Raw genomic sequence first — 12,637 nt, forward strand, 5'->3', positions numbered from 1 at the left:
GTCACCTCATGCGACGAATTGACTCACTAGAAGAGAGTCTGATGCTAGGAGGGATTGGGGGTTGGAGGAGATGGGGACAACAGAGAATGAGATGGTTGGATGGCATCACTGACTCGATGGACATGAGTTTGAGTGTACTCCGGGATTTGGTGATGGACAGGGAGGCCTGGCACGCTGTGATTCATGGGGTTGCAAAGAGTCAGACATGACTGAGCGGCTGAACTGAACTGAACTGAAAGAAACTTGGGTCTCCAAAAGGTGATAAACTAACAATGGGAGAAGAATTCCAAATGGTTTCAACTAAGTGAGTTTTAAGATCATGATTTTTTTTTTATGATTCAAAGCAGAAATTGTTTTCCAAAAATAAATTATTTTCATAAAACAATATTTTAAAATAGTTAATTTCCTGCTATGTTTTATATGCAGAAACTAAAAGAAATGATACAATATTAATTTATTTACAAAATAGAAACAGACTTACAGATGTAGAGAAAGAATTTAAGGTTATCTGGGGAAGGGTAGGAGTAAGAGATTGTTATGGAGTTTGTGACTGACATGTACACACTGGTTCATTTAAAATGGCTAACCAATAAGGACCTACTGTATAGCACATGGAACTCTGCTCAATGTTTATGTGGCAACCTGGATGAAAGGGTAGTTTAGGGGAGAATGGATGTATGTATATGTATGGCTGAGTCCCTTTGCTGTCCACCTGAAACTATCAAAACAATGTTGATCAGCTGTACTCCAATATAAAATAAAAAGTTAAACAAAAAAATAGTTAATTTTCTTCTTCTAAATATGTGATAAACATAAATTAATGAGTAAAATCGATAATAATTTTAGAATAATAATTTATATTATCCACACAGACAGCCTATAAATGCTGCTGCTGCTAAGTCACTTCAGTCGTGTCCGACTCTGTGCGACCCCATAGATGGCAGCTCACCAGGCTCCCCCGCCCCTGGGATTCTCCAGGCAAGAACACTGGAGTGGGTTGCCATTTCCTTCTCCAATGTGTGAAAGTGAAAAGTGAAAGTGAAGTCGCTCAGTCATGTCTGACTCGTAGCGACCCCATGGACTGCAGCCTACCAGGCTCCTCCGTCCATGGGATTTTCTAGGCAAGAGTACTGGAGTGGCTTGCCATAAATAGGCAGTCTTAATTTCCTCTTTTTATTGTGTAAAAGATGACACTGAAGGGAGCAGGAAGTTTTAAGTGATTTACCACAAGCTACAAAATCCTAACACAATTTGGAACTAAATATCCAATTTATCTCAAAGGACCGGATTTCTTTTTTTTTTTCCTTTTATCTGTTAACTTTGTTTCTATTTCTCATTAATACCTGCTTTAAATGTTAGTTTTTTCCAGGCATTACGATACTTAGTATGTGAAGTCTTTGGCACTGCTCACAGAACCAACAGCTGGCATTCTCTGGGCTTGATACATTTCAGCCGTTGCTTTCCGAACTATTGAAGCTGCACTCTTCCCCCCTCTATGTCTGTGCTTCTTGAGAACTCTTGATATCATGCTATCTTTTCTGCAAAAGCTGCTATGAATCTTTTCATAAATGATGCATTTTTGGTAAGGCTTCAACTTAAGTCCTTGTTAACCTTCTTTTGTTTCTTCTCTTTCCCCAATGACACCTGGTAGTGTTTCATTTACTTCCATTTTGTTTTCCAAGAAGGTATCTTCACCTTGGTGATGAGAACATTATTACTTTCTTGTATCCATGCATTTCAAATTAGTGTATTTAACACACCATTAGTTTTTCACTTGAAGTGAACAAACTGATTTATCTTACCCTGATTTTTCCTTTCATGGACCTGTGCTAGTAAAGTGCGGTGGCCATATTTTCTCTGCAGTCTTTCCTCATGTATTTTGAAAACCAGACCAAATATTTAGAGACCATAACACACCTTGCAAATGAGATGTGTCATAATGGTGGCCTGGATTAGCTGCTCTGAGAGTTCAGAGGGGTGGGGGATAACTTGAACCTGGGGTGTGCAGGAGAGGCATGGGAAAAGAATATTTTAGATCAGTTTTTAATAAAATTATGGTTGTGCTATTCACTTAGAGCAAATTGGGGTGGTTAATAAGTTACAGAGTCTGAAAAAGTCATATTATTTTGGTTCCCCATGACCTGAGGAATCTCTAATAGAGTGCTAAGATGCATTAAATGTACAATAAATATTTGCTGATTAGATGAATCTGCTAGTACAGTTTGATATAGTTCTCTTTTAATGGAGCAGAAAACATAATTGCTCTTTGGGGAACAATGGCTCAGATAAGACCACTGTTAGTGAGTGATGGGAATGAAGATAAGAAAAAGACATCTTTTAAAACAAAAGGTTATGAAAGTCAGTATATAATGAATGGGATATACTAACCCAGAAATGCTTCTCCTTCAAGAATGATCTGTAATAAATAGTTAACTTTTTTAGTCATTATTTGCTATTTGTTACATATTGTGCCAAGTTGTTCATATGCATTTTCCCATTAATATTCATAATAAACTTACATGGTACTGCCAGACACCCTAATCTACAAATGAAAGAAAGCAGGTGTAGTGAGGCAAAGACACACAAACTTGATCTATGTCAGAAGTGTATTCAAACTTCACTCTTTTAAAGTAAAAATTATTTTTATTGTGTTTTTTCAATATTTTTAAAAAATTTTGTATTGGAGTATAGCTATGTAACAACAGTATGATAGTTTCAGGTGGACAGCAAAGGGACTCAGCCATACATATATGTGTATCCATACTCCCCCAAACTCCACTCACATCCAGGCTCCCACAGACTATTGAGAAGGGTTCCCTGTGCTATAAACTAGGTCCTTGACTCAACCTTCACTTTTAATCCCAGAAATACTACACTTTGAAGAAGATAGTGTCTGAAACATAGCAAGAGAGAAACAGCAATAAAAACTTCCTTATTTTTATTTTGTTCCTGCTCAACTGGAAAGCATCAAAGAGCATGCATTTTCTGTTGGTCAGTCATTCTAGCATGTGCGGCTCTTTGAGATCCCAGGGACTGCAGCATGCCAGGCTTCCCTGTCCTTCACTCTGTTTGCTCAAATTCATGTTCATTGAGTCAATGATGCCATCCAACCATCTCATCCTCTGTCACTCCCTTCTCCTCTTTCCCTCATACTTTCTCAGCATCAGAAACTTTTCCAATGAGTCAGCTCTTTTCATCAGGTGGCCAAATTATTAGAGGTTTTGTTTCAGCATCAGTACTTCCAATTTATTCAGGGTTGATTTTCTTTAGCATTGACTGGTTTGATCTCCTTGCAGTCCAAGGGACCCTCAAGAGTCTTCTCCAACACCACAGTTCAAAAGCATCAATTGTTGGGCACTCAGCCTTTTTGATTGTCCAACTCTCACATTCATACATGACTACTGGAAAAACCATAGCTTTGACTATATGGACCTTTGTCGTCAAAGTGATGTCTCTGCTTTTTAATACACTGTCTAGGTTTGTCATAGGTTTTCTTTCAAGGAACAAGAATCTTTTAATTTCATAGCTACAGTCACCATCTGCAGTGATTTTAGAGCCCAAGAAAATAAAGCCTGTATTTAGCAGAAACAAACAATGGAAATTTGCAAGTAAAGTTCCTAAGAGCATTTATTAAGGCAAGTGTAAGAGGGAAACTTTATTTTGATCCTAGAAAACCTGTCCTAGTTTTATCAGTGGGAATGTTTCCATTTTATTCAGGAGCATAAAATAATCTATGTCAACCTGTGAATCCCATAGATTAACAGAAAAATAATTAGAAATATCCTATCTCCTTTGCTTATATTTTATTATAGCAAGGAGACATATGCAAGCCTTCCTAAGTCACCAATGCAAAGAAATAGAGGCAAAAAAAAAAAAAGAATGAGAGAGACTAAAGATCTCTTCAAGAAAATTAGAGATACCAAAGGAACATTTCATGCAAAGATGGGCTCAATAAAGGACAGAAATGGTATGGACCTAGCAAAAGCAGAAGATACTAAGAGGTGGCAAGAATACACAGAACTATACAAAAAAGATCTTAATGACCCAGATAACCACAATTCAATCCTAAAGGAAATCAGTCCTGAATATTCATTGGGAAGGACTGATGCTTAGGCTGAAACTCCAATACTTTGGCCACCTGATATAAAGAACTGACTCATTGGAAAAGACTGATGCTGGGAAAGATTGAAAGTAGGAGAAGGGGAGAGGGATGAGACAGTTGGATGGCATCACTGACTCAATGGACATACATTTGAGTAAACTCCAGGAGTTGGTGATAAGACAGGGAAGCCTGGCGTGCTGCAGTCCATGTGGTCATAAAGAGTCAGACACGCTAAGTGACTGAACTGTACCAAACCACGATGGTGTGATCATTCACCTAGGGCCAGACATTTTGGTGTGCTAAGTCAAGTGGGCTTTAGGAAACATCCCTACAAACAAAGCTAATGGAGGTGTTAGAATTCCAGCTGAGCTATTTCAAATCCTAAAAGATGATGCTGTGAAAGTGCTGCACTCAATGTGACAGCAAATATGGATAACTCAGTAGTAATCACAGGACTCTAAAAGGCCAATTTTTACTCCAATCCCAAAGAAAGGCAGTGCCAAAGAATGTTCAGACTAATATACAACCGTGCTCATTTCACATGCTAGAAAAGTAATGCTCAGAAATTCTCCAAGCTAGGCTTCAATGGTACGTGAATTGAGAACTTCCAGATGTTCAAGCTGGATTTAGAAAAGGCCAGAGATAAAATTGCCAAAATCAGTTGGATCATAGAAAAAGCAAGAGAGTTACAAAAGAACATCTACTTCTGCTTCATTGAATACGCCAAAGCCTTTGACTGTGTGAATCACAACAAACTGTGAAAAATCCTTGAAGAGATGTGAATATCAGACCCTCACCTGCCTCATTAGAAATTTGTGTGCAGGTTAAGAAGCAATAGTTAGAACCAGACATGGAACAATGGACTGGTTCAAAATTGGGAAAAGAGTATGTCAAGGCTATATGTTGTCACCTTGCATCATATGAAATACCAGGCTGGATGAAGCACAAGCTGGAATCAAGATTGTTGGGAGAAATATCAGTAACGTCTGATATGCAAATGGGACCACCCATATGGCATAAAGCAGAGGAACTAAAGAGCCTCTTGATGAATGTGAAAGAGGAGAATGAAAAAGCTTGCTTAAAACTCAACATTCAAAAAGCTAAGATTATGGCATACAGTCCCATCACGTCAGGACAAATAGATGGGGAAACAGTGGAAACAGTGACAGACTTTAGTTTGGGGAGCTCCAAAATCACTGTAGATGCTGACTGAAGCCATGAAATTAAAAGATGTTTGCTCCTTGAAAGAAAAGTTATGACAAACCTCGACAACATTATTAAAAAGCAGAGATATCACTTGGCCGACAAAGGTCCATGTAGTTAAAGGTATGGTTTTACCAGTAGTCAGGTATGGATGTGGGACTATAAAGAATTGACTAGAAGGAAGTTAACTTGAGCACCAAAGAATTGATGCTTTTGAACTGTGGTGTTGGAGAAGACTCTTGAGAGTCCCTTGGACTGCAAGGAGTTCCAACCAGTCCATCCTAAAGGAAATCAATCCTGGGTGTTCATTGGAGGGACTGATGTTGAAGCTGAAACTCCAATACTATGGCCACCTGATGCAAAGAGCTGACTCTTTGGAAAAGACCCTAATTCTGGGAAAGATTGAGGGCAGGAAGAGAAGGGGACGACAGAGGATGAAATGGTTGGATGGCATCACCAACTCAATGGACATGAGTTTGAGCAAACTCTGGGAGATGGTGAAGGACAGGGAGGACTGACATGCTGCATTCAATGGAGTTGCAAAGTCAGACATAACAGAGCAACTGAGCAAAAACAAAATTTTATTATCAGTAAACACTCATCTTGATAAGTTGATCACTATTGTGACTTTTAAATTCTACTCTTAAACACTGTTAATCACATTATCAAGTCATATGTTCAATTTTTATTTTCATGGTAAGCACAAATTATATTTCTAACTGCATATTTTTTGCCATCAAAAATTTAGTTTCTTTTGATCTTGGCTATTTGGGCTGCAGACTATATGCCTAGACAGGGCTACAAAGGCACAATTTTTTTCTTTTTGTCTTGTTGATCACCTTTGACCTCATATATACTATTTCTTAAATTTCTTTTAGCTACTTGAGATATTAAATATTTCACATAAAGAATGATCATATATCCCAGCAATGAATTCACAAAAGTCATTCCTACTGCTCAGTATTTTGATTTTAAGTAAACTACAATAGAAATTTTCTATGAATATTTGAATTATTAACTACTGATAGATAACACATCATTTTTTTTTTTTTTGTAAGGGAAACTAACCTAACATTAATTGAGGACCTACTTGTATGTCTGGCTTTGGCAAGGAGTTTTCATTGAGATTATTCCATTTATCCCCATGCCAACTTGATGAGGTAGGTATCATCCTCATTTTTGTCAGAAGAGGACTATGAAGCTCAGAAAGGTTACAGAGTTTGTCCAATCACACACTTAGTAATAGAGAGAGAAGGGACTGAGTCTCAGACTCAAGAGACCTCTGCTCTCTCCCTCAAGAGACTCAAAAGATCCTCTGCCATCTCTCAGGAGGGATGAGGGGGCCAAGCTACTGCAGCCCTTCTTACTTTTCCTGCCTGAGAACCAAGATGTTACCAAGAGAAAGATCCTGTTCTTTCCCACAGATACCTCTCCACCTGGGAGGATGCAGCCTGTTGAAAACAGCAGGGACAAGCCCTCCAGCAGTGAGGGTGCATGTTTTGGGAAGGTTATGCCTTGTTCACAGCTGCTATGGGAAGGCTATGCCTTGTTCATAGCTGCTGTAGGAGGGAGCTACCTGGGGTGGAGCAAACTGGGACAATGGCTAGAGTGGGTGGGCTAAACAGGCCCCTTCTGGGTGGAACAGATATGAGAACATAACGTTTGGAGCAGGCAGCAGTCACGGGCACAGTCACCACCATTCTCCATCTGCTCATTTTACTGGTGTTTGTGATCCAACAGGGATTCGAAATTGGGAGAGCAGATGAGTTTGCACTTTGCATATCCAAAGACTGTCATCTCACTCATACTATTTTCTCCAAAGCCCATGGCCACCAGCTCCTGCAGGAAAGAGCAGACTGTCCCCATAATCACATCCAGAGTGACTTTGCCCAGGAGGTACTGCCCTTGCCCTGATGTGTGGATGAACGACTTATCACTGACACTCTGTCAGGTCAGCCAGGGTACAAGCATTCTCTGGCAACCTGGCTTCCTGCTTTTTATCCTGCTTTATAACCACCATCTGTCCATTCTTATTCGGCACCTTTGTCTTGATGTCCTGAAGAGGCAGCTGGCTGGGGAGCCAGTCTGGCAGCTGCAGGAACAGCAACTCTTCCTTCTGCATGAGACTTAGCTTCCTGAGCAGCCCTGAGGCAGATCCATCCTTTAGGAGGCCAGAGACCTTCCTGGCTACTCTACGGGAGCTTCTTCTTGGTCTCCTTCTTCTCATCTCATGACTTTTCTTTCATTTTCCCAGGAGGCACGTGACCTCCAAGTCCTCTTCCTTGGGGCCAGCCAGCCAAGTTTTAACATCTGGTTCTCCATTCTCTTCCTTAAAAAGCCACCCCAAGTGGGTCAGCTGCCATGGGCTTCCCTGGTGGCTCAGTTGGTAAAGAATCTGCCCACAATGCAGCTTTGATCCCTGGATGGGAAGATCCCCTGGAGGAGAAAATGGCAACTCACTCCAGTATTCTCACTTGGAAAATTTCAAAGACAGAGGAATCTGGCAGGATACAGTCCCTTAGGTTGCAAACAGTCAGACACAACTTAGCAATTAAACCACCACCACATGGGCCAGCAACAGCTGCACAGGCATATATTGAATGTTACTCAGCCTAAGGTCATCAATAAAATCATACTTCTCCTGCCTGCACAGGATTGGTTTTGTTTCTTCATCTGTCTCCCTATTATTTTTTTTTCTTCTTGTTGTGAGAAGGCCCCATGTCCAACATATTCACGGTCATATCCCAGCTCCCCTTTTACTCCATCATTTTGGCTATTCCCTGCTCAAAGTTGGAGTGGGACTGAGTCATTTCTAGGGACTCCCAGTTCCATCCATGGTCCTCTTCCTGTTGGTTGTTCACACTTTTTCAACACAGAGCACCGAGCTGGGCTCCCCGTGCTTCCCACTAGTTATCTATTTTACACACAGTAGTGTATATATGCCAATATATCTCAATTCATCACTCTTTTCCCCTCCATGTCCATGCATCCATTCTCTACATCTGCATCTCTATTCCTGCCCTGTAAATAGGTTGATCTGTACCATTTTTCTAGACTTCACGTGTATGCTTTAATATACAATATTTCTTTTTCTCTTTCTGACTTTCTTCACTCTGTATGACAGACTCTAGGTCCAAGCATGATTGTGATCACTGGTTACACAACTTTATGATCGCAGTAGTTAATTGCACTGAATCCATTATAGCAGCATATATTTCCAAAGAATAGATTTTATAAGTAAAAATCTCTTAACTTTAATAATTATATTAAGTAATAAGCAAGCAATAAGAATTATAGAAACTGCAATACTTTGGCCACCTCATGCGATGAGTTGACTCACTGGAAAAGACTCTGATGCTGGGAAAGATTGGGGGCAGGAGGAGAAGGGGACGACAGAGAATGAGATGGCTGGATGGTATCACCGACTCTGTGGACATGAGTTTGAGTGAACTCCAGGAGTTGGTGATGGACAGGGAGGCCTGGCGTGCTGTGATTCATGGGGTCGCAGAGAGTCGGACACGATTGAGCGACTGAACTGAACTGAACTGAAGAATTATAGAAATAAAATCATAAAATATTTACTTAAAAAATAACACACAAAGTCTATATGCTTAAAACAATAAGCTCTTTTAGGCTCACATGCGTATGGGTTGGCTAGGGGATCACCTCTAAGAGCCCAGAGATACCCATTTGAACGTCTGTATTTAGCAGCAGGCAGCTAGGTGGTTCTGTTTGTCCTGGCTGGACTCTAAATTATGAATTTTTTATTGTCTAGCAGGTTGGCTAACATTTACTTGTTCTCAGAGTACAGTTAGAGAAACAAAAGTGAGAACAGAGGCATTCAAGGGCTCTTGATGTCTTATTTGGAAATGAAATACTGGCACTTCTTTTGTACTCTACTGACAACAGCAAATCACAAAGCCAGCCCACATTTAAAGGTTCATGAAATAAGGTCCAACTCTTCTAAAGTTACAATGCCATGTTATCAAAGGAATAGTCTCAAGGAAGTAAACAGTATCTGGGACATTTTTATAAAAATTGAAAATTTTTTCATTAATTTTGGTATATTTTTGCATGTGTTAATCTTTGAAGATAAAAAGTCAACTTGTCTCTGACAATCTTAACAAATTTATGTCTGTATGTCTTTTATTTCTCTTCTATTTTTAAAATTTTCTTCATATAGGTTTTTTTTTTTGGATATTTTATTAATAGTTTAGTAATAGTCAAGTTTGATGCTTATCTACTTGAAGTTTTAGTGTCTCAGTCATGTCTGACTCTTTATGACCCAAGAGACTGCAGTCTGCCAGGCTCTTCTGTCCATGGAATTCTCCAGGCAACAATACTCGAGTGGGTAGTCATTCTCTTCTCCAGGGGTCTTCCTGACCCAGGGATTGAACCCAGCTCTCCCATGTTGCAGTCAGATTCTTTACTGTCTGAGTCATCAGGGTCTACTTAATTGGTTGCTATTATTCTTTTCCTACACATTAGCATATTTATATTCCTATATAATAATAATTTAGCTTCATCTCATAAGTTTTGAGAATTTAAAATTTTGTATATTTAAGTATAAAGATTTTCTAGTTTCAAGTATGGGTTCTTTCTTTTTTGGTATAAAGTAATTATTAGTGTGTTTTAAATTACTTTTAGATATATTTTCTAGCATAATAGCATTGTGTTTAGAGAATGTAAACTGAATCTTAATATAGATGATTCTCACTGCAGTCCATAGAGTCAGAAAGAGTAGGACACAGCTGGGCCACTGAACAACAGCAAATGTACTACAGAAGTAAGTCAGACAGGCACAAAATAATACATACCTATGATTCCATTCATATATAAAATTCAAAACAAGCCAAACTATTGCTTATCCTTGGAGAGTATGTAGTGACTAGGTGAAGGCATAATGGAGATTTTGACAATTCTGGTGATATTTTCCTTCTTGATCAAGGTTCTACTTGCAATTGGTAACTTGTGAAAATTCATTAATCTGTTTATACTTGTGATTTATGCACATTTTAATACATTTGTTATATTTCAGTTAGAAGTTGGAAATCTCAATAAGAGTTTACAAGATATGTAGAAGAAAATGAGAATGCTACAATTACACATTCATCTTTCTAATGTATCTTTGCCACTCCTCTCATCAAAGCAAAGAGTCTAGTCCCTCAAGGCTTGAATCTGGTATGGCCCTGGGACACTCTGATCAATAGAATGTGGCAAAAATGATACTGCTTTTATTTTACTGGAAAGCCTTGCAATTAAGTAACCCCTAAACTGCAAGCAGCTGCTTGGTCAATGTGTCACACTTCCATAGACTTAGTAAGGAGACAATCAGACCAAATTATTTTAGACAGTTTATAATGTTTCGTAGAGCAAGCAGCTTGAACTTCTTGCTTTCATTATTTCTCTTACCTTCCAAGTCCCATAAGGGTAATTTAACATGGGCTTAGGGGAATTCTAAACACACAGCTAATTGTCCAGCTTTGGAATCCCAAGGATAGGAAACACCCAATCTCATAAGGTGTTGTTAAAAACTTGCCTAAAGTTTCCTTCAAAGGAGATACTGTATGTATTACTATGGAATGTAAAGAAGTCTTCCCTGATAACAAAGTATTAAGTTGTTATAACTCCTTTTACAAATATTCTTAAATTGTCCATAAATGCCTAGCCATGTAGAAACATAAGGGATTCATGAGGAATTGTCTTCAAACAGCAACTTCTGAATGCTTCTATAATCATTTAAAAAACACTAGTCTAGCATCTAGAGGATGAAAAGGTATGTGGAAAATCAGGATCCATTCTATCTAAGGACTGTTATAAATGAGTGGAAGAAATTCTCACTTGAATTCAGCTTAAATTGCTGACTCACATATTGTGAGTAAATAATAAACTAAGTTTGGAGATGATTTGTTCTAATGTTGGTGATCTATTGTTGTATCTACATAACATTAGATAACTGAAACAAAGTTGTTAAGAATCATGAAAGAAAATATCTCAAAGTATAGCTGGCTACTTCAAAGAATAAGAAAGAAAGGGTCTGACACTTGCGATGCCAAGACTATAGCCTGAATTTTAGCCTGCCAGGCTCCTCTGTCCATGGGATTCTCCGGGCAAGAATACTGGAGTGGGTTGCCATTTCCTTCCTCAGGGCAACTTTCCTGACCTAGGAATTGAATGCAGGTCTCCCACATTGCAGACAGATGCTTTACCGTTTGAGCTACACAGTTGTTTGGTACAAAATGTTTATCAATAATCTCATTCTTCTTCCAGAAAAATTTTTGTAAAGATGGATTTTAGAAGCTATTTAGTGGAAAAAAAGCTATCCCTGTAAATAAAACATTAGCCACTGGTTCTTTATTATAAGTGGTTAAGTTAAAACTAATGAAACCCATTTTTATAGGCATCACCATATATTTAAAAATTTTTTCTTTCATTAAGATTTTGTGCCAATGAGAAGTGTCATTAGGATATACCTACTTATGATGGTTAATAGTGCCTGCATTTGTTTGATGTGGACCTGGTCAGTTCAACTGTGATTTTTTTTTTTTTTTCTTTTGTTTGTGGTGGAATGAAACAGAATATCCAAATCTTATCATTATAGAGATCGTTCTTTCGTTTATTCAATAACCATGCACTGTTCACAGTAAGTTACACCAGATGAAAAATGAAGAGCTCACAAGGCCCTCCTATGCCTCTGTCATCTTGCCTTCACTATACTTCCCTTCAGTCATTCTGTTCCTACTATGTTAGCCTCCTTGCTGTCCTTCAGTGACAGAAGTTTGTCCCTTTTTCCTGGAAAGTTCTTTTTCAACATAACTATACGCCAGGCTTTCTTTTGTCTTTTTCAGCCCTTTGGTCAAATATCATTCTATTAGCAACTCATTCCTTCACCAACTGCATCCCTCTGTATGACAATTTCATATTTTCCCCCACAGCACTTATCATCATTAACAGATAATTTTGAAAAACAGTATTATTTGTTGTCCTTGTTCTCCCTTATCTATCTTCCTGAAAGCAAGCTTCAAAAAGACATGGGTTTTTGTTTTGATTACTATAATGTTCTTAGTACTTGGAACAGTTCCTAATCATAGCAGGTACACAAATATGTTTGTTGAATGAATGGATACATGAACTAATAGTGCACAGTGAAATCAGCCTCTAATTTCAAAAAATGAAACCCCAGCACTGTGGTGGCTTGTAATAAAGTTATATTTATTGCATTGGCTAAATACCCCGATCTTGTTCTAGGAGTTGATGGAGACTTCACCATCAGACACATTGCCTTTTAGGGATTAAGCCAACTTCACACTGTTTCTTAAATTCTCCCACTCA

The 12,637-nt window shown here is 38.6% G+C and overlaps 1 pseudogene; it reads right to left on the reverse strand.

Annotated features, from left to right (window-relative positions):
- Positions 1-7,021: 7,021 nt before the first annotated feature.
- LOC129561685 (DNA-directed RNA polymerase III subunit RPC4 pseudogene) lies at positions 7,022-8,115 on the reverse strand (annotated as a pseudogene).
- Between the last annotated feature and the right edge of the window lie 4,522 nt (positions 8,116-12,637).

Source organism: Moschus berezovskii, chromosome 5 (assembly GCF_049115385.1).
Source record: "Moschus berezovskii isolate FMDL1 chromosome 5, NW_MosBer_1.0, whole genome shotgun sequence".
In the NCBI taxonomy this organism is placed as follows: domain Eukaryota; kingdom Metazoa; phylum Chordata; class Mammalia; order Artiodactyla; family Moschidae; genus Moschus; species Moschus berezovskii.